The following is a 23475-nucleotide window of genomic DNA, read 5'->3' as shown; positions in this document are numbered from 1 at the left end:
GCATGTTTTCCCCTCATACTTGTTTTAAAAGAAATTATTGGTACTTCAATCATTTTGTTTTTGACTCTTACTAGAAAGCCTAAATCATGTATTATTTCATTAACTTGTAATATTCATCTACTTCATGAAAATATATCTGTTTAATGGTTTATTTTATTTTCTTTAATTTTTCTAGAAAATTGCAACTTCATAATATTCATTTTAATGGCATTTGTTAACCAATGATATTTTTTTCATTCAAAATTCATCTCTGACTTTCTAGTTCATAATGATAAATAGGTCTATATACACTTAAACCCAGTTTCTACAGAATCAATGGTGAAATTAACGGCAAAGTAAAATATTTTGACCAAAGAATGAATTAGAATAAGAAATAAATTAGGTTCATTCTAGAAAGATAAAGAACGCTGACAGAGAGACATGGACCACTGAGCAGAAATGAGTACAATCAAGACACTATGACAGATGTTTATTCCCCTCTAATGGCACTTTTTTATGATATAAAGAGCCAGTTTACATATTCAATGCTTGGATGCTGGAATATATAAGTACAATTGATTTTTAATTGTTTTTGAGTTGGCTGAATTTTCTTCATAATATTCTATTTGATGTTGTTTATCTTTCCCTACATATGGGGTCATCATTTTCTAAGATATGTGCTTTATTTTCTATTTCATATACTTGTCACTTTCTTTTTTTGCTTCACTTGCTACATTCTTCTGTAAAGATGGTAGAATAGAACAGGTGAGGTGAAGTGTAATTTCTTACTTTTCATAATTGAGCAAAGAGTACTTAATTGACCAACATATGGGTTTCTTCATGTGAGATTGATATCTTCTGATTACTGAGATTATCTAATATTAGTAACTATTATATTACATTCCCAATAACAAAGTGACTCTACTCAATAATTTCTAGTGATGCTGATTATAATAAATATATATATATGTATAATCTTAAAAGCAAACTAAAACTAAAAATGTTTACAAACTTAGAATTCTAATGTGATAGGTATTACATTTACTCCCCCCCCTCTTACTTTCTTTAATCATCAGAACCTTTGTTCTTTTCATCTGTTCATAGATTAGATGTAGTTGTCACCTGTGGACATCAAGTGTGGAAGATCCTTGGAATTATGCTTTCCACCATTTGATCTCAATTCTGAGTTAGTAGACAAGTGGTGAAGATTCACTTCCTATGACCTCACTCTGCCAATTTCAACGGTGATTCTTTCTCAATAAGCCATTATAATGTGAATCTGGGAACAGTATCAGTTTCTGGTGTCCACTCCCTGGAAAGCTTTCATTTTCATTGATTAAGCAGTAAGGCTATAGTTTTTTCTAATTTTTTATTGGTACATTAGTATACAGTGATAACATTCATCATAGGAAAGCTGAGCCTATATGTGTACTCCTGCTGCTCCTTTTCTTCCTGTCCCCTCCCCTCCCTGCAGTCCCTCTTCTCTTCTTGATTTACAAGTTACATTTCCATTGTTTCCTTCTATTCTTTCTCTCTTGCCACTCCCAACCCCAGTGCCTTGTCCTCCTTCTCATGTGACCACTGTTTTCCCTTTTCCCAAAACCTATTAACATTTTGATCCTTATTTAAACTTTTGGCTTCTCACACCACAAAAACCATGGAATATTTACAGCCCAGTAAGGACACAGTCAGCACTGGGTTGGGTTAGAAAGCAACTGACATTTTCCAGTAGCTTACTTTTAATGTCTAACTATGGAATCTCAACATGTTATGTATTTATTAAAGATGTTAAACGCTGACAATACTAGAAAAACATAATATTTTAAAATTTAAATTAATAAATTGATGCTATAATCATTAATATCAAGAAATTGTTAACATTTTTAACTATCAATGAATTAATACAGTCAAAAATTTCAAATTGCTTCTTCAATACTTGTAATATTATATAATTCTCAATGAATACAGTCAAAAATTTCAAATTGCTTAAATACTTGTAATATTATATTTTATACAGTAACATTAAACTGCTAGTCAATGAAACTATTTTTTTAGAAGTATCAGATAATTGGAAATATGCATAATGTTTCTTTTATTTTAAAATCTGCATATCAATTTTTCTTTAAAATTTTGTTTGCTGGAGAATTAATAAGTAAGAACATGAATGAGTAGAATAGTATTTATGACATAATAGATGCAAAATGATACACAAAAATAATTCTCAAACTCATAAATGTATAATTAAAAAGTAATCATAGTACCTAAAGTAACTGTTTTGCTGTTTACTTATTTACTTTTTATTTTAAATCAGTTTTATTGCTGTATTTTATATATACATGATGTCCACATTCATCATGGAGGAACTTGTACCTGTAATTGATGTTTTCTTTTCTTTGTACTGAGAATCAAACTCACACTTTCCAGGCAGGAGCTGTTAGACATGATACATCTTGACTCCTCTTTATGTTTGTATTTTTCTCTCTTCCCTTTCACTCCTTTTCCCCTGCTTATTTACAAAAGCTTTGTTTCTATTTTTTCTTCCTTTTCTTTTTTTGTCCTCTTCCTCTCCTCCATTTCCCCATTCCCCTTCCTAATTTTCACTTCAATTTGAACATTTTATTCCTATTTCACACTATCTATTATACATTTTGGTCCTTATTTATACTTTCATTTTCTCACACCAGAGGAAAAAAATTACACATGTGTGCACAATTTATTTCATTTAAGAGTATCATCTCAAGGTGCGTTCACGGATAGAGTATCATCTCAAAGTGCGTTCACGGATATAGAAATGTTTCAAATATCAGTCACATCCATTGTATAAAAAACTACATGTAGTTTATTCATTTATAGGCTGATGGGAACCGGGGTATTTCCAAGAATTAGCTATTATGAACTGTGCTCCTATAAACATGGGTGTGCATATATTGCTGTGGTATGATGCTTTTAATTCTTTTGGTAAGCAACTAACAAAGCCTAGTTTTAGTTTTTTGAAGGATTTCTCTGCTGGTTTCCATAATTGTTGCACCAGTCTATACTTTCAACAGGAACAGAGATGGTTTCCTTTTCCACATAGCCCCACCAGAATTTGCTATTTGTTGATTTCTGATTAGCAGCCATTTTTTCTAGAGTAAGATGGAACCTCAATGTTATTGTAATTTGCATCTCTTGAATGACCACAACTGTCAATTTGTTTTGGTATATTTATTTGCAATTTCTAATTCTTCATCTGAGCAGTTATGTATTCATTCCAAATGTCTATTTCTGGAATGCATCATTAAATTTGCCAGGTCTGGGGCTGGGGATTTAGCTCAGCGACATAAGGGCCTGCCTTGCAAGCAGGCAGTAGTGAGTTCGAACCCCGGTACCGATAAAAAGGAAAATTATTTTTAAAAAAAATTTGCCAGGTCTGAACTTTTTAAATTCTTTACGTATTCTAGCTATCTAGCTAGTGCTTTATCTGGAATATTTTTCCACTCTCTGGTTTCTTCCCACTCTGTTGGTTTCTTTTGTTGTGCAAAGATTTTTAATAAGATTAGATCCCTTTTGTAAGTTCTTTGTGATACTTTCTCTGCAACATTCATAATGTCTTTTCCATATCATCATGAGTTCTATCTATTCGATGTTCTATTTAGTCTTCTAGCAGATTTCATGTTTCTGTTTTAATAATTAGGGATTTGATCCAGATCAATTTTAGTTTAGTGTATCATGAAAATATGGGTCTAGTTTTAATCTGTCAAGTGGAAAGCTAGTTTTTCCAGTATAATTTATTAAGTAGGTGTATTTTTTACAATGAAAGTGTTTGGCTCCTTTGTCAAAGATAAGGTGGCTGACTGTGTTTGGAATTGTTTCTGTATATGCTGGTGTGTTCCATTGATTTATGGGTCTGTTATTTCCCCATTACCATACTGTTTTGTCACTGTAGCTTGATAGTATAATTGAAGTCAACGATTGTGATGCCATCCTACCTTGCCTTTGTTTCCAAGAATGGGTTTTGCTTATCACTTCAGCTTCCAAATGAATTTTAGCATTGTTTCCTCCAAATCTGTAATGTATGATATTGATATTTTGACCAAGACTGCATTAAATCTGTAAATCATTTTTACAGGATGGCCATTTTCATTGTATGTGTTCTTTCTTCCCAAGAACAAGGAAAATCTTTCCATTTTTTTCATATCATCTTCAGTCTCTTTTTTTTTCTGAGTACTGTATGTTTCAATGTAAAGTATTTTACTTCTTTCCTTACATTGAAACTTAAATATTTAAATTTTTTGGATGCAATTTTGAAAGGTGTTATTTCCATAATTTTCCTCTCAGTGAGTATCCTATTCATATATAGGGATGTTTTTGATTTTTGCATGTTGACTTTCTTTGCAACTACAGTAGTGAATTTTTTATTAAATTTGGAATTATTTTGGTACTGTTTATGGGGTCTTCTATGTAGAGTATCATGTCAATCACAATACTCACAATTTAACTTCTTCTTTTCCTATCCTTATTCCTTTTAATTTTTTCTCTTGTCTAGTTGTTCCAGTTAATGCTTCCAGAACTATATTAAACAGGATTCCTGGCAGTGGACACCCTTGTCTTGTTCCTCATTTCACAGGAATTCTTTCAGTTCTTGACCATTCAGTATGCTGTTGGTTTGGCTGTTGGTTTCTCATAGATCTCATAAATGTTGTATCAGATAAAGATTATCTATACCAACTTTTTGTTGTTTTTCCCATGTTTGCATATTTGATTTGTCAAATGCTTTTTATGCATGTGTTGAGATGATCATGCCATTTTTGTCCTTAGCTGTGTTAATATTGTGTATTAAATTTGTTAATATACTTATTTTCAACCATCCTGCATCCATTGGATGATCCTTGCTTGTTCTGTGTAATCTTGATGATTTGCTGTATTCTGTTTGCCAATATCTTATGAGGATTTTTACATCTATATTCATTTGGAAGATTTGCCCATATCTCTGTTTCTTCATTAGGTCCTTTACTGGTTTTGGTTTCATGGTGATGCTTATTTCCAGGAATGAATTTGGGAGAGTAGATTCACTTTGAATTTCATTAAAGAGTTGCATGTCTCTGAAATGTTATTTAATTTGCATGTTTTTAAGTAGTTTTATTGGTTTCTTTTGCCAGTGATTGCCAATTTCATTGCACTATGATCAGACAATATGCATGGAATAATTTCAGTTCCTTTAAATTTACTCAAGCTTGTTTTATGAACCAATATATGTTCTCTTTTAGAGAAAGTTCTGAATGCATCTGAAAAAATATGTATTCTGATGTTGTGGGATACAACACTCTGCAGGTATCACTTAAATTCACTTTTTCAAAAATTAGATGCATTTTTGAGAGTTTGTTGATCTTTTTGGTCTAGTTTATATCTGACTATAGAGCATTGAGTCCCCCCATTACAATTGCATTAGTGCTTATCTGATTTTTCATGTATTTAATATTCATTTTTTATAGTTGAGTACACTGGCATTTGGGTTTAAATTGAGATGACTGCTGTAATTTTGGTGGGCTTTCCTTTGTAAGTGAATTGTTTCTTTATGTATGAACTTTTAATATTCCATTCCTGTGTTGAATTCCTGGAATCCTTACTGTTATACACCTTCGGGTAGATTTATATATATATATATATATATATATATATATATATATATATATATATATATATCTTGGGTAACTGGAGTTGTATGTGTCTCAGTTATCTGTTTGTAAAATTCTTTTTTCATGCTCAACAAGTTTCTGCCATTACTTCTTTGGATACATTTTTATATTATTTGTGCTGTCTTCTGTTTTATCACTGACTCAGTCAATCTTAAGTTATTTTTCTTTGCACCATCTAGCAAATGTTGTATTGATATATTCACAGCCCTTTGCCATTTTTAAGAACCCTTTATTTTCATGACCACGATATAATCCTATCTTCCAGATCTGATACTCTGTCCTGATAATGGTTCATTCTGCTACACATATTTCAATCCTGGATATCTGAATCTGTTTCATGGATTACATTTCTTTCTTATGTTGGGATTTTATGGCTTACTTCATTTTCCTAAGCTCCTCTATTTTTTTCTTTCTCTTTTCTAGATTCACTAATCATGACCTTTATTATGGTCATCATCTCTGAAGTGAAACTGAGTTATTCACCAGGAACAGCAGTTTGCAGCATCCATTGTTCCATTCTGCTGGTGTGTTTCTCTTTGGAGTTCTTTGTAGTCACCAGTAGTCAATGTACCTCTACAGGTTTGAGCCACCCCTCCCACACTACAGCTCAGAGAGAAAGTGCCACTCCTCACTTCCCATGTCTGCACTTGGTCCCTCTCCTTTCTCTCTCTGCGGGCCCTAATTCTCACCTTAGATACTTGCTCAGTCCTGGGAAGCCACTTCTCTCTTCTTCCCCTTGCGCTCTTCTAGCATCTGGATTCCAAATATCAGAGAAGATGTGTCACCATCCTCCTGCCATCCCAGAAGGCCTCTTGCTTCTTTAATCCTATATTAAACTAAACTATAACACAACAATTCATAAACTAATTTCTTTGTTTTCAGAATAGTCAAATACTCACAGGTGCATTTATTTTAATATCTTTTAGATTTGTGGATTTATCATCATTACTTTTGAAACTTAAAGTTTGTAATATATATATATTAGTGATAAATGGTAGACTTTTTAAGTTCTTATCTATCAGCTGTGTGGTGGGGGTAATGCAAGAACAACTTTTATACAAAACATCAGAACATTTAGCACTCCTTTTAGTGGTTTATAACCCTGGTTTTAATGATCTTTGCAACACGCTGCAAACAAATTGATAGCACATTAACTTTAGTGTGGTAAGATAACTTCATTTGATAACAGACACAATGAGAACATACGTCATGGGAGACTTTCACTAAGTGAAATATAAATAATTTTGAAAAGTATTATTTTCACAGAAATGTAGGATGATTTTATAGTGGCAAACTTATTTAACTTATTTCTGGTTTTCTTAGCCATTTACATACCATATAATAAGGTACATTTAAGTGCTAGTGTAACTCATAATTTTCATGGAATCACATCATATATTTTTCATGCAACACAAGCAAATCTTTATTATTAGTTTTTATTGATACCAATGCATTGCTTTTATAATACCACTTCTGTTCTAAATATATTTCTTTATAACAGTTAAAATGTGCTTTAAAATGTGTAATATCCATTTAGCTTTAATCTCTTTTTAATTGAAAGTATGTGAAATATAAAATAACAAAATGGAATATATCTTTGAAATTGTCCTTTTTCTTTCTTAACATAAAAAGCACTCAAATGAAAACTATTGATTATCTAAATAGCTTTAAGAACATATTAAAACACAAAAATCTAGAGGAATATATAAATAATGACAACTATTTTGCAAAGTTGTAAATTTGATGGCAAGTATTAGATTTTATTGGGTAATTCTTTTTGAATGAATGGATAAAAGCATGCATATATTAAACAATTTAAGAACATTATTACAGAACTCTTTTGTATTATATATCTAATTCCTTAAAACTGTTGCAAATGTTTTCAAACATGCATTAGCACAATATGATTTAAAGTAACATAGGGCTATAAGTTTAAATATTTCTAAATTATTATATGTATGTCTAATTGTATAATTCTTATAAATAAAAACCAAAAACCAAACAAACACCTTTTGAGGAGAATACATCCAAGCTTCCTTCTTTCACTTTCTCTCCCTTTACTCGGCCTATTCTCTGTCTTATTTCTTCTCACCAGTCTGCCATCTCTTGTCTTTCACTGGAATGTGTGAAGCTTGTACTTTGTGTGTGAGCTTTCCACTAGTGCTCAGATATTCTCACTAGTCATACACCATGGATGGAACAGTTCTAGAGTTGAATCTACAGATCTCTCACTTCCACATAAAAACTTTCTTAGCCCTGCTATGCAAAATTAAGACTTGCTATTTCAACCACACATATTAAAGTGTCCGGTCTAGTTCTCCATATTACCTATTTTCCCTTTAAATATTGAAAATTTTACCATGATATTTTTCATACCATTTATTTTGCTTTTATGCACAGTGATATTTGCTTGTTATTCACCTTTATTGCTTATCTTTTTGTCTGATCTGAACGTAAGTCTGTAGAAGAAGGTTTAATATGAAACAGAATAGCAGAAATATCAAATAAAGTATCTGTAACATAATGACACTCAGATAACTGTCAAGTGAATAACAATAAATCCAAGAGAAACATAAGTTACAGTTAAAGTTTATATTCAATAGTAAGTAATGAAATTGTCATTATAGACTAGGATTTTCTTATATTAAGGACCTGATGTGACTGAACTAAGCAGTATACCACATCAAACATCCTCACTAATACTGAATATATTTTCAGACTCAGATGAACATGCTTCCTGTGCATTCATTTTTAATGGCAGTAATATTATGAAAAGTCTACATATTTGGAAAACTGTAGGTGCACAAGCCATCCATTTCAATGTATTTTGCGCTATCAGTTGAGCAACTAGATGTTTTCTTTCATCAAATAGAAGTTATCAAACACTTGAATCATGGATCAACAGATATTAAAATATCAACAGATATTTTCTGTGGAAACAATTCCATAGTTTATTTGGAGATGTCCAATCTATTTCAATTGTATTTATGGCAGATATGAAGAAAAATCTTTTTGATATACATTTCAAAAATACCATTCCTATATTATAATATACTATAATATTCATATATTACTGTATTGATATGGTAGTGAAAAAAGAAATTTTTGAGCATAAGACTTAAAATAGGATGATGTAGTCAGAAATTTGTAAGCATTTTAATTGAATGAGTTCTGTTAGTATTTGCAATGGAAGATCAAGTGATTTATCTTTGTAGCAGATGCATCTTGAGTTTTTCAACATGAGAAGATGAGGAATGGATAGGCAGAGCTGATACAAATACAGTACTGTTGACAAATTTTTTCATTTACACTGCATGTATTTATATCTGAGAGGTTTTATGGGTGCCTTTTTGCCAAATATGAACATGCTAATTAGAATTAAACTGTAAAGAACATTTTTTGAAAGGTAAATTCAATACATTTTATGTAAAATAAATTCTAATAAAAATATAAAAGGTCTGCTTATAATTGAAAAAATAGTTACATGCCTGAAATTAACTGAATAAATTGATATCAAAATTAAGAAAACTGCTGATTTTAAAACTATCAGATGTAGAGCTATAAATACATATAGTTTATTATTTGCTTTACTGGGTGCTTCTCATGTGATTTAATGTATATTTAATTTGAAAAATTGACTTGATTAAGTGATATATTACAGTATTATGTTTATTTATTAACAGAAAATATGTTTACTATAAACTATTAATTTCATTTCTAGGAATCAAATTGTTTTTTAAATTGCTTCTGTTTTGCTGTTTGTCATATCTGAAGCAATGTAATAAATTTTTCATACATTATTTTTAATATTTTAGCCAATATATTGCAAATGAAATAGAGCATATTTCTGTAATTCTTAAATTATATAAAGAGAATATATATACTTTTAAGCTTCCCATTCATTGCTTATATAAATCCATTTTACATATATAATAAAACATTCCATTTAAAATAATTTTCCGATTAAGCCTGATATTATGAAACATGAGTGAAAAACAAAGAAAATTTACAATGTTGTATTAAGTGAAAGATATAAAAATGCTGATAAAAATATGGAGAAAAATGAATTTTTATTCGATGATTTTAATTAGTATAGGTACTCAGGAAAATAGTAGAATGTTACCTAACAAAAAAAATTTTAATACTGGTACAACCATATGATCCACCATACTCATTCATGGGTACACATCCAATGGAAATGAAATCTTTAGAAACCTAAACTTTCATGCTTATTATAGCATTATTGATGAGTAAAAAAACACAGTCATATAGGCTGCCTATGAAAAAGAGAAGAGATAAAGAAGTTGTGGTTAATATTGAAAGCAGAATTTTTCCACCACAGAAAGAATGCAATGCAGTCATTCACAGCAACGTGACAATTAGAGAAAATTAATTATCCTAAGTGAAATGTCAGTCAGATTAAGACAATGTCTCATGTTCTTATTCATTTGTATAAGATAAAAATTCAGTGGAGTCGAAAATAAAGTGATAGTCATAAGGGACAAAAAGGTTAAGGGATGAGAACTACAGATAGATTAGATAATGCATGCCAAAATACAATTAAATATGAGCAACTAGTTCTGGTGTAGGATAACACACGGAATAACTTTAGGAGATAATTTATGCTTTACTTTTAAAAAACTGAATATGAGAGCCCAAAGTTTCCCAATACACATAAAATATAAATATGTTAGGAAATGACAATCCTTAGTGCCCTGAGTTTCATCATTACATATTTTACACATCAAATTATTTTATACATAAAAGTAGTTATGCTTCAATGGATTTCATTTATATGTATAAGCAGTATGTACCAATACAATAAAAATGAAAAAATTGAAAATTCAGAAAAATAAGATATAAAATTAATGTACATGGCAATAGGATTGCAAAAACAACTAATAAAAATGAACTCACTCCGTGAGTTAATGCCTGTAAACCAAGCAGTTGAGCAGGCTAAGACAGGCCTTTCATAGATAACTCAGTGAGATTTTTATCTCAAAGTAAAAATGAATGCACAAAGCTAGAGTAGGGACATAGGTAAGTGCAAATTCCATCTGACACACACAAACGTGTGCATGTGCACACACAAGCACAAACACCCTCCAAAGCATCAAGAATAAAGATACAAGACATAAGAAGCTAAAAAGAAACAATAGCACTACATTGCTCTTGAAAAGCAGTGCAAATAAGAAAACAGAGAAGTATCTTTATGTACTGAGAAATAAAGACAGTGAACATTCCACTGTATTCAAAAACAGTGTTTTGTAAAAAATAGGTAAAATAAAAGCTTTTTGTGAAATAAAAAGCTGAAAAATTAGTCAATGAAATGAATTTAAATGAAAGATTTGCTGCTCACTGTGAAATGGAGAAAAATGAAATGACTTGGAATATCCAAGAAATATAAAACAATTCATAAAGAAATAACAAGTATAATTAAATATCAGAGACTAAAACTAGAACAGAGAAGAAGAAATACTTGAAGTAACAATAAATAATTATTTTCAAAATCAATGTAAGAAAACAAACCATAAGTCTAATTAATTCAGAGTTGCAAAAAATAAATACCAAAAAAAGAATAGCAAAACATGTAATCAGGTCAATTTTAACTTCCTGGAGGGAGAGACACACACATACACACATGCACATCTCAAAAGAAATTAAGCCAGATAAAAAACATTTCCACTAAGAAATAAAGAAAATACATCAAAATTTTTTACATTTAAGCACGCTAAAACATACATCAAAATTAGTAGTGCTAAAATAAAATGATACATCAAAACAACACCCAGTATCCATCAAAGTTGTCTTTTGTCAGTAGCAGATCTGACTTCTAAATACATTAAATTTTTCATAATAAAACTTCTGGTGAATGAATGTAAAATATGAATTTATTTTTAACTTTTAATTGATCTAATAGATAATTATTTGAAATAAGAGCAAAAATGTACTTTGTGATATTAAATATGAAAAAGTCAAATCAATATATTGTAATGAATGAAAAACTATTATGTCTTCACTGGCAATGTAGCACTGTAGTACAAATTGGAAGAGGACTTAAGATTTAGGTCATAGACTTAATGTGCATTGTCCACACTAGGGCAAACATTAACACAAAATTTTAATAAAAATGTGTAAGGCTTGTACCCATATATTTGTCATATTAAAAGTTCCACTAAAATAAGGGAATCTAAAAGTACAGAAAATAAAAAGAAAATAAAAATCCTCAATAATAGAAAACAGGGTAGCTTTTGTCTGCCTGGGTGTTGGTTTGTTTGAACAGTATCACACTAAGTCATTCAGTTGCTCAGGCTGTGCCCTAGGTTGTGATCTCCTTGCTTAGCCTTCCAGTGTGTTGAGATTACAGGAAAACACCACCACAGTCAGGTAGATATAATAGATTTTACTCAGATAGGACCTATATTTGTAATCACTTGAAATATAATGTTCTAAACATACAAGTCAAAAACAGAGATTTTTAATTGGAGAAACATACCACCTAAAAGACAACTTAGATATCCAGACTCATGTAGATTAAAAATGAAGAGATAGTGATAATTGTTTCACTCAAACACTAAAGCAAACTACTCTGGCTATACTAATTTCACCTAAAGTAAATTTCAGGAGGAGAATAATTTTTAGATGTAAAAAGAGTCAAAAGATAACAATAAAAAGGATCAGTCTTTCAAGAAGACAGAGCAATCATGAGGTTATGTTCATCTCACAGAAACATGCCCAAGTATGAAGACAAAAAGCAATAAGACTGCCGGGAGAAATAAACAAATCTGAAGTTACAAGTGGAGGTGTCAACAGTTCTCATGCCATAATTGATAGACTCAGCAGGCAGAAAATCAATAAGGGTACAGTGACAGCAAATCTCGCCATTAAATCTACTGGATCTAATTGACACTTGTAGACTGGCTTATCCAACAGCAGCAGATGACACATTTGTCTCAAGTTCGCATAGAACATTTCCTAAGGGGGGAAAAAAACACTTGTGGACCACAAAATACACCTAAACTAATTTAAAAGAACAGAAATCTTATGAAGTGTCTTCTTGGAACACAATGATCTAAAACTAGAGATCAATAAAAGAAACATAACTGGAAAAATTAAAAATATTTGGATTAATCAGCATACTTTTCAGTAGACCAAGAGTAAGTGAAGTCTCCAGAGATAAAATTAGAGAACAAATTTAGTATATGGCAAATGTCTATTTTTATTACTTTTATAATTATTCCATAAACCCAAAATTATTTTTAAAATAAAGGTATTAATTAGTTGACGATATTACTTGGTGGTGGAGCTATTGCTTAACATGCATGGGTAAAATCACCAGAACTACCAAAAAGTACAAAAAAAATGTTTTTAAAAGTAAATCTAGTCAATACAACAATAAAGTTGTAATAATATAATAAAGAATATTTTAAAAGGAATAGAGGAAAAATAAAAGGACAAATACAAAAAAACCAAAATAATAAAAAATTACATTAATAGATAAATGAAAGCAAGCTGAAAGTTATAAGCAAGAATTTTTTAGAGTAACACAGAAAAAGTAGGATTCAACTGTTTTTCCTGTCTCTCTTTTTTTACATTGCTATTCAAATCTATTAAGAATTCTCTTGTCTTAAAAAAAAATGAAAGAGAGAGAGAGAAAAAGAAACAAGAAAAACAAATAGGAAAAGAAAAGAAATGAAACCAAAAGAAAAACCAACCAAGCCTAGGGTCTTGAAGTAGCTAATTAGGATTGTAACCACATAGTATCTGGTTGGTTCCTTTTTGATGAGTTGGTACAGGCTAGAGCTAAGTACAAAAGTTTATGAATGCTTTGAAAGAGTAACAAAGTGCAAAGAGGATGACTGCAGGAAGGTGCCCAGAGGAGACACCGATCACTGACAGCTTCAAAGAGCCTCAGCCACCTGCACCTCCTGGAGACAGAGGTGTCCGTGCCGAGGTGGGTCTGGGCCTAGCTGTGCCATGGGGCAGCTGAGTGGAGAGGTGCTTGGGTCCCCTGCAGCAGAGTTCCATAGTGTGTTTGGTGTTCTTCTGCAAACTGAAATGAGGAGTCGATTTTTCTGGCTGAAATTTATACTGAAGACTGGTCCCAGACCTTGTTAACCTGGGACAGTGGGGTCCTCACAGCTCCCACAGGCAGCTGGCTCAGAATCCGGCCCGGGGACTTCTCACGCTCCAGGGGACGGCTGGGAGATTTGTCCCTCTGCAGCTCTGTTGGCCCCTCGCGGTAGCGGTGGGGTGTGCTTGGCTCCCGGGGGTGGCTGGGGTCTTCAGGTGGTGCTGGGCTGGAGGCCACACGCTTGGTGATGTGCTCATTGTACGTTGGGGGGCCTCGCTTGTTGGGGCTGCTGCGGGAGGTGGAGGGGACCTAGTGGTGCTCAGTGCCGGTCTCCTTCACAAGGTTTCCTTTGCAGCAAATAACCCTTAATTTATCCTGGTATGAGGAGGCCAGGTAAATCGCTCCCGAGGAAATTGCAGGGCCCAGGTAGCTTGGGTTTGGGATTTCCAAATAGGCTCGGGCAGGAGTCCCCAGTGAGCAACGTGCCTGGATCTCAATGACAAGTGAGTTGAAGTGGGTCCTGTCTCTCTTTATTCCCTCTGTATATGTAATTAAAATTAAGTTAAAACCATAAACATATCTAAATAACAATGGAGAAACAAAGCTAATACTAATCAATACCTAATAATACTGGCATACGAACATACAGCAACGCAGATTTGGAAAAAATAATGCTACTACAGATAAGGAAGGTTATTTCATAATTAAAAAGTTTTAATTTATAGATGGTACACATAAACACAAAATAACTTTGCATCTGCTAACAAAGGTTCAAAACCAACAACAACATATGATAGTAATACAAGTGGAAAACATGGTGCCAGCCATACATTTCTTTCAACTGATAACAGAATAAATATACAATAATTTAGCTAGGAGTTAAAATTTTAAATAATATTATCAATTAATTTGACTAATTACAATTACATAAGTTTGATCAAAGTTAGAAAACATTTTTAAGTTTACTCAAAAAGTTTGCAAGGGTAGATCATATTTTAGGTTGTGACACAATGCCCATAAATTATAAAGATATGTGAAACATGTAGATTGTCCTCTGATTAAAATCAAACAATAGTAGGAAGGAATATAAATCTGAGAACACAGGCTGGAATTTATTTCACTGTAGCATGCTCCACATAGTGCCTTTAACCACGGATTCAATCCCCAGCATGGCATAGAGAAAAAAGGAAAGAAAGTAAAATACCCACATACACGGAAAGCAATTAACAAAATTACAGTAACCATGATCAAAACAATGAGAAAAGTTAAAAATGCAATTAAAAATTAGTTATAACTGGGTAAAATGAAAATAAAATGACCTAAACAATTGTTGTCATGCATTTGAGAAAATACTCATAGAAAACTGAATAGCAATTAATGTCCTTTTATGAAATCTCCTATCATAGATGTAAACCTACTGCAAAAGAAACTTGAAACAGAAAAATCTAAATATATGTACACAGTAAAGAAATATTATAAAATAGTACATTAAAAGGAAAAAAACCAACAAAATCAACAGCTATTTCCTTGTATTGTAGTGTGTAGTTGTTAGACCTCTATGCAGATTATTTTTCTTCAAAGGAGAAAACATAAATATCAGTAATACAAAGACAGTGTTATAGGTTGCATAAACATAGATATAAATGAGAATTGTACAGCCAAGTTCATAGGAATATAATGAGTCTTGGTTACTTTAGAGGTTGGATGGGAGAACCACTTGAGCCCAGTGTTGGAATCCATGTTGCACAAAATAGTGAGATACCAATTTGAGGGAAAAATTTAGCAAAAAGAAAAAAAAATCACATAAGAGATTGTTATGGACCGGCTTATGTCATTTAATTTGGTAACTCGGGTAGTGTGGACAACTTGAAGAACAAAAGTAAATTCACTCAAGGAAACAATAGTATCCTTGTATACTATTATCAACAAACAATAGTATCCTTGTATACTTATATCAAAGACTTTGAAATTCCATTTTAAAGCTTTCCCACAAACTAAACTCCTTACCGGTGAACTTCTTTGAAAATTTAGTACATATTTAAGGAAAAAGTAAAACAAATTATAAACAAACAGTCTCAGAAAATTTAAGAGAAGTCACTTCCTACGTCAAGGTCCTGAGTTCAATCTCCAGAACAAAAAAGCAAACAAACAAAAGAACCCCAATGAATAAGCACTAATTACTCTGCTTTGGTGCTTTCTGCTTGCTTATCACATATAAGCCTCAAATTGCCAAGGATCAGGGCCTGATACTTTGGAAATGATCCCAATCAGTGCTAGTTGATGTAAAAAAGATCTGTCTCAGAATCCTGGGTGTCACTTCAGTGTTTCTGTTTGTGATTGCACCTTAACTTACTGTGCCCATTATTTGAGATTCTTCTCAAAATCATTTACTTAACAAATGAGGAACATTTCATGATGAAAAGACAATGTTATTAATTATTATGAGAGTATTCTTATTTTCCAACCAACAAAAGATAAATTTTTCTAATGTCATGTAGATTTTTTCCTTAAAATCAAATAATTTATATCTTTTAGGCAAATTTTGTATCACATCTTATCTCAGAAAAAATGCTATAGATAGTATTTATTTCTTTTACTCCTTGCATAAATGTAAACTGTTATGCACACATTGTAACATTCATATGTATTTTTGTCTAACTGAACATAACAAGTGTGATTTGCATTCCATATTTGTTTCTATTTTTATTCAAGCAAAATAAATTAATAGTTAAATTATCAAATAAACTGTTTTTCAGGATGATTAATGCTGCACTAAAAAGACTCAAAATACACATCTGAGTACATTTCCCACTTTTCCATCCCTCAGAGAATCTTCAATTTATATTTTAGAATTAAACTTCCAACCAATTTGGCACAAATGGCAAATATGAGTAATGTTTTTTCTTTATCTATATATTTTATATTATCATCTATATCTACTCTTTTAAGATGATTTATAATAAGCAACTCTTAACTATGCTGTTTTGCTTTTGCATAATGTTAGATGTGTTTTTCTAGTAATTCCCATCATCAAGTTGATAAATGGATCTATGCCTTAAAAGAAGTACAGTCATTGCTGTTGTACTGAGCACCAAACTTAAGAATGTTTGCTTCTCAAACTTGATGTCAGCAAATCCAAAAGAAATCTAAATTCCACATTACTAAATTGTTAGAGTCTACAGAAAAGCAATAGAATTGATACATCATATTCCAAAGGGAATAATGAATATATCATGTTAAGATAAGGAACTAAATACAATAGAACCATCATTCCAAAATAATAATGATCAAGCTGTGTTTGGCTCTGAATATAATTTTGCACTGTAAAAAGTTGAGAAAAAATAAAAATTGAGGAACAAATATGCATATGTATACATTTATCTATGTATACCTTGATGAGACAGTAACAGAAATATACACATGTGTATCTTGCTTTAAAATTTAGAGCAACATCTCCTAGTGGAAATTGGTGATGATGATGATGATAATGATTATACCCTTTGAGGATCCTATGGTCTTTTATCTGTCATCACTGACAATTTTTGTGACTTAATGTTATGTTATGGAATAGAATATGAGATCCTATGGAATATAGACTTTGGGCATCTAACATTGAATCTCATGTTTTCTACAGGGTGTCAGTGTAATCTAGAAATTGAAACAACAGAAAAAACTTACAAGTACTGCTATGATATTGACTTTGTGAGAAAATTTCTGAAAAAGTACTTTACACGGTTTGGTGTAATAAACACAAAAAGAAACTAATTGTTCAATAGCATTTTCCTCCTTGAGATTTCCTTTTACATAAACAATATATTACATTGAATCATTCTTGGTGGCAACTTTTATATCTACACTATTAAATATTCTTTCCATTAGCACTGAAATTCTGGCATACTCAGCTCAAGCTTTTGTTTTATGATTAAAAATCTATCTTACTATCAGAAGTTACAGTCCTTAATTTTGGTATGCATTCTTTAGAAATTAAAGAATTATAAAAAGTCTCTTTTCTCCATACATCATAATGGATTGATAATGTTGGCACATAAATAAGCACACTGGAATACTTACTGTGGTTAAGAAAAGGTAGAGTTACATTTCACAAATGATTTTGTGTTATATAATTGGAAAGTGGAATAATAGCCAGAACGAAGGAGAATGTAGTTATAATTGCAAGTAGTAGTTATGGACAATAATTACCTAGTGTGAAAGCTTTTCTTGTCTACATGCTAAAACAGCTTACAATTCCCTCTATTTTAATAAGTGTTTAATATTGGATTTTATATATATTTGGGATGAAAATTATAGTGAATTATTAATCACATTTGCTTTTGATTTCAAAACTGGAAAACCAAGTGGTTGTTGGGATGCAATATTTCATAAGGGCTTTCCTTCAGTCTTATTTTCTTGCTTTCTATTCTTTTAAACTCTTTCATTTTATTTTAAAGAGATTAAGACAAAACAGGACATAAAACTTTTATGCTCCATCCAGCTAGAATGAAGTCTCTTTTCACGTATTGTTATATTATTTCAGATTTTAGTTATAGGAAAGAAATCATTTTGTCCTTTCACTTTCTGTCTGATATTTAGAATTGAAAAGTTTGGGGGGAGGGAAGCAAGGGAGGGAAAAATTCTGCGTTTTCCATCGATGTTGTTACTGGTAATATTATTTTTTGATTCTCAAAAAAATCCTCGGTTTTAGTGTTTTCTGGTTGTAGTGGTAAAAATGCTCTTCATTGACTAGTTTCAAGCTATCTACATGATTCTGAATTCAGTTAGAAGGAGCAAAACAAAGTTAATCTTGTAAGTCACTGCAACCAAGTTTCAGTACAAGACTTTGTGTGTGTGTGTGTGTGTGTGTGTGTGTGTGTGTTTCAAATATTGAAGAGAGAACAGAGGGAAATGTACAATGACTACCATTGTTGTGTAGGCCATGAAAGACATAAATACTAAAATTAATAAGTAGGTAAGTGAGTCAAAAACTTCCAGAGTACTAGAATTACTTAGAAAAAATAATATCATGGTGTAACATAAATTAGTTTGGGGGCTCTGACAGAGGAAATATTCTTTGGCTATTTTATTGGTAAAGTCTATTTTGTGAAAGTGCTATTTGGTTTTAAACTTATGTGATATCAGGAATATGCCATATAAAATATTCAGCTCAGCAGTATTAAAATAGCCTCGAGGTGACTGAGAGATGGTGGAGAAAAGAAGCAAGGAGGGATGCAAAGCATGAGTTGAGAAATAGAACAGATTTCATGCAGCCCACTTCATGTATGATTATCAGTAAAATTTTAGGCCACAAGTCCACACTGTAGTAAGTGTTTACACATACCTCTAGTGTGACAGTTTTAGGGAAAGACTTTCAGAAAATTATGAGGGTTTCTGCATTTGGCATTGAGGGAAAAAATAACTTAGCATATGAGATTTTGTTCCCCCAAACTTTTAACATTATAAAGTTATATTAGGGCATTTTTGTTAGCTTTCTTTCAGCACCAAATGACAGCTTTCTGCCTGGCCCTCAGAGGAACATGGAGCATTCGAAGATAATAAGGGAAGACATTAGAGCACAGGCAAAGAGATGACGATGCCACAGAAGAGATACAAGATGCACTTTTCAAAGAGTAGGTATCACAGCTATATTTTTATAAGAAACTTATAATTTAAAATGTTCTGAAGAAATCAGATTATGAGGTAAACATTAAAGTAAATTAATCAATTCACTGAGCTGACTGAATTTTTCTTCCCTGGACACTGAAAGGGAAATGCCTTTCTGAAGACTCAATCTAGGCCAAACATCAAAGAAAGTAAGAATTTATTTACAAATATTGAAAATGTATAAAATCTTCCAAAAAATAAAATATGGCTACTGGGAAATTGGTAAATTAGCTCAGGCTGTCTGCAGCAAAAGACAATGAAGTTGCCACTGAAGTACGTGTTCCTGGTCTTCTACTCGTGCTCCATAAAAATGTCTACAGGTGAAAAGTAGACTATGTACTTATTAACAAGCAGATATGCTTTTCTTAATCTCTTGCACACTAAAACTTAAGAACCTCTAAAATAAGAGTAAAACTTATGACATAAATATCAAACATTTTCTCTATTGCTTTTACTTCCCTTGAAAAATCTTTGTATAATGCAGTATGAAAGATTAGACTGTCTGTAAAATGGGACTTTACAGTCAAGATATCCAATTAGGAGGGAGAGATCAAAATTAAACCACATAAAGGATGTATCGAGAAATGCTGTCTAACAAATGCTTCCTGACTGGCTCTGTATGAACTGTGCAAAGGAACAACACATGATGAAAGTCAGTCTGTTTTTTGCAAGTTGGATCGCAGTGTTGACAGCAGAAAAAGAAAATGGGAAGAATTAGGAGGATTGGACAGAGAGTGCCTTCAAACTTCCCAAGGAAAATGGGATAAAGAAAATACTTCATCAGCAAGGTTCAAGTCCAAGGTGATGAGCAGGAAATGTGGAGGGAAAAAGACTCTGAAAAATAAGGAAATTAGCAACAGAAGAATGGAAAAGTAGAAAAAAGTCACCAAGAAAGGATCCAACAGTACCCAAGAATAAAAGGGCAACACAAATCATCCATCCTTAATCAAATTGCCATTAATTTAAGAAGAGGAGAGAATTTAAAAATAACCCACTCTTATGTTGATTGTGAACTGTTGTAAAAGTTATATTACTGCAAAAAACTTCTTAGCAAGTAAAAGCCATGGAAAATGTGGCCTACATATCAAAAATACAATAAATGATACAATGATGTTTTGCATCAGCAACTAACAAAATGCACATCACATAGATCAGCTTTTTGTCCAAGCAGAGATTATGCTGAGGGCTTCCTGTCCAGAAGGATGACTTATGGAGATATGACAAGTTGGCAGTAAATTACTGTAATTAGGAAATGCCTTGGCATTAGGGCGCCCGCAGTTAATTCTCTACAAGTGAGGAGGCTGTGTTTTAAAGAGCAGTGAGTAGGGCAATGACAGAGTTCTCAGAACTAAGCTCAGGAATACAAATACTTTGCTATCTAGCTCCTGTTTTTCTCCATCCACAAATATTTGAAAATATTATCCTTTCTTCCTAAAATACAGATCATGAAACTATTCATGCAGGACAGCTAGCCATGGCAAAAACCTGACTACGGTCTGGTAGAAGAAATAGAGATTTACAGATTGAAACATTTATCTATCTTTTTGCATGTTGACAGTCATTATGTAGTTTATGGTACAAATACTTTAGGAAAAAAATATAGTATAGTAAACCAATAGTGTCACACTTCAATTACTATACCTAAGACCACTCATCAAACTAATTTATAGAAATTGATATAATAGGGGGCTGGGGATTTAGCTCAGTGGCATAAGAGCCTGCCTTGCAAGCAGGCACCCATGAGTTCAATCCCTGGTACCAATAAAAAAGAAAAAAGCCAAAAAAAAAAAAAAAAGAAAGAAATTGACTATATATATAAAATTAAATTTGGTTTATTTGGAACAAATATTAATGCATAGAAAGGATCAATTCTGTTCTCTTTCTCTCCTTACTGGGAAAGAAGCTGTCTGAAGTTGGTGTGTGCAAGCAATCATAATCCTAAGTAACTTTCTATGTCAAAAATATACAGGTTAATTGCACTGCAAGCACATTATATTTGATATTTAGCGATTAACTCTTATTTACTAAAGACATTAAAAGTTTAAAAGAGAGAAACTCTAAAAATTGTAATTTAGGGAGTCAGCTTATGATAATTTAACTTTCTTGAAAATGTCATACTAGAGAGATAATGAAGAATTTATACAATCTTCCAAATATTCCCTATCACTGGTATCTGTATCTTTACAGGAATACAAATGATCATGATATAATCCTTCATATTGTTAAGTAGATGTATACATATAAAAATATATTGATGTATCTTAGGGTTATATATATATATATATATATATATATATATCTCCTAAAAATCTATCTATCTATCTATCTATCTATCTATCTATCTATCTATCTGTGTATCTATGTATCCTTGAGTCTATCTATCTAAAACCATAGACAATTTCAGACACAATAAAGACGAATTCGCTATTAGAATATTTTCTTATTTGCTGTTATGTTTTACCAATTTGTCCTTAGGAACTTCATATCTAAAATGTTACACATATACTTTAGAAATATATTCACCTTAGGAGAAAAATGAAGCCATTCTTAATGATGTGAAAAATTCTCTTTTAAAATCCAGGTACTGAGAAAATTATTTAATCCACTCTTTTACACCAGGAGCAATTTATTTAAGAAGGAATATTTACTTCACCTGTTATATATCCCTTATCAGTTCACAATATGTTATGAAAAAATGTCTATATAACACACCCTGAATTATACTTCTACTATTTAAAAAAAGACAGTTTTGTGTTCATTTCTGAGTATAGAACAATAATTTTTAGACAAATCACAGGAACAAAAATAAACCACACAAATAAAAATAAATCCTTAAAGCATACTTTTTATTGTACTAAAGAATATCAAGAGAATAGTAAATAATATTTTCTTTTATTACACAGTCACAAACTTCCTAACTTAGATGGTAAAGTCAAATGCTTTGTATTACTTTAGAACCAAAATATTATTAACTTAATATATTTAAATCAACCTCACATCTTTTATGAATGAGCAACATATTAGAAAATAAAGTCCTAAAATGAGTTTTAAAATATAATATTAAATGCGATGGAAAAATAAATGTCAAAAGGTGGTGAATAGGTTCCTAGCATTGCCAAAATGTTTGCAAGTTTATTTCCACAGATATTAAATTTATATATTTTGTCAACTCTAACAGAAAATGTTTTGGCAAAATGTGTTTTATGGTATGGTTTGCAGGATAACAACTTCTATGTAACACAAATTAAGATAGTGACATTTTAGACAAAATAAGATCAGAAAAGACCAATAAGTGTTACAGGAGTCTCTCTCTCTCTCTCTCTCTCTCTCTCTCTCTCTCTCTCTCTCTCTCTCTCTCTCTCTCTCTCTCTCTCTCTCTCTCTCTCTCTCTCTCTCTCTCTCTCTCTCTCTCTCTCTCTCTCTCTCTCTCTCTCTCTCTCTCTCTCTCTTCATGCTAGTGATGCCCTTTTGGTCTAGGATAAAAAAAATAGTTTTCAGTGATTTAAATTCTTTTATAACTTCACACATGTCCAAATGTGTAGAGTTACAGATTCTCATATTTAGTGTCCACTAACACCAACACTAATTTTAATCCTTATTGTATAAAGTCCCTATTTCCATTGTCCATCTAATGTATCTTTTGAACTTTTAAGAGTATTCATGAAGTTCAATTTTGGGGGAGTTTTTGCTGTCTATCACAGTCCAACTTTTCTGTTTGTTCTAATAATTGACAACATAGTTCTGTTTGAATATTATCATACTGTTTTCTGATTATATACCTTGCTACAAAATCATAAAATAAGAATAATGTAGTGCGTATTATATTTCATATGCCTATACAAAAAAAAAAAAGACAAGCAGACAAGTGTAATTTTGTACTTAATGAGCATCTAACCTATCCTTTGTAATATCCATATGTCTGTTTATTATCACTGAAACTTTACAAAGGAAATATATACTTAATATTACATTAATGTATGGAATTTTTTGTATTTACTCTTTAATAATTTCAAATTTTTTTGTCTTATATATTGCTAAATTAATATAACCTCATAATAGTCTAGTATCTTGCTTTTTTATTTTGGCCAT

This window comes from Cavia porcellus, unplaced genomic scaffold (assembly GCF_034190915.1).
Source record: "Cavia porcellus strain 051 isolate PalLab524CR breed Dunkin Hartley unplaced genomic scaffold, mCavPor4.1 scaffold_34, whole genome shotgun sequence".
Lineage (NCBI taxonomy): Eukaryota > Metazoa > Chordata > Mammalia > Rodentia > Caviidae > Cavia > Cavia porcellus.
Note: the sequence above shows the minus strand (reverse complement) of the source record.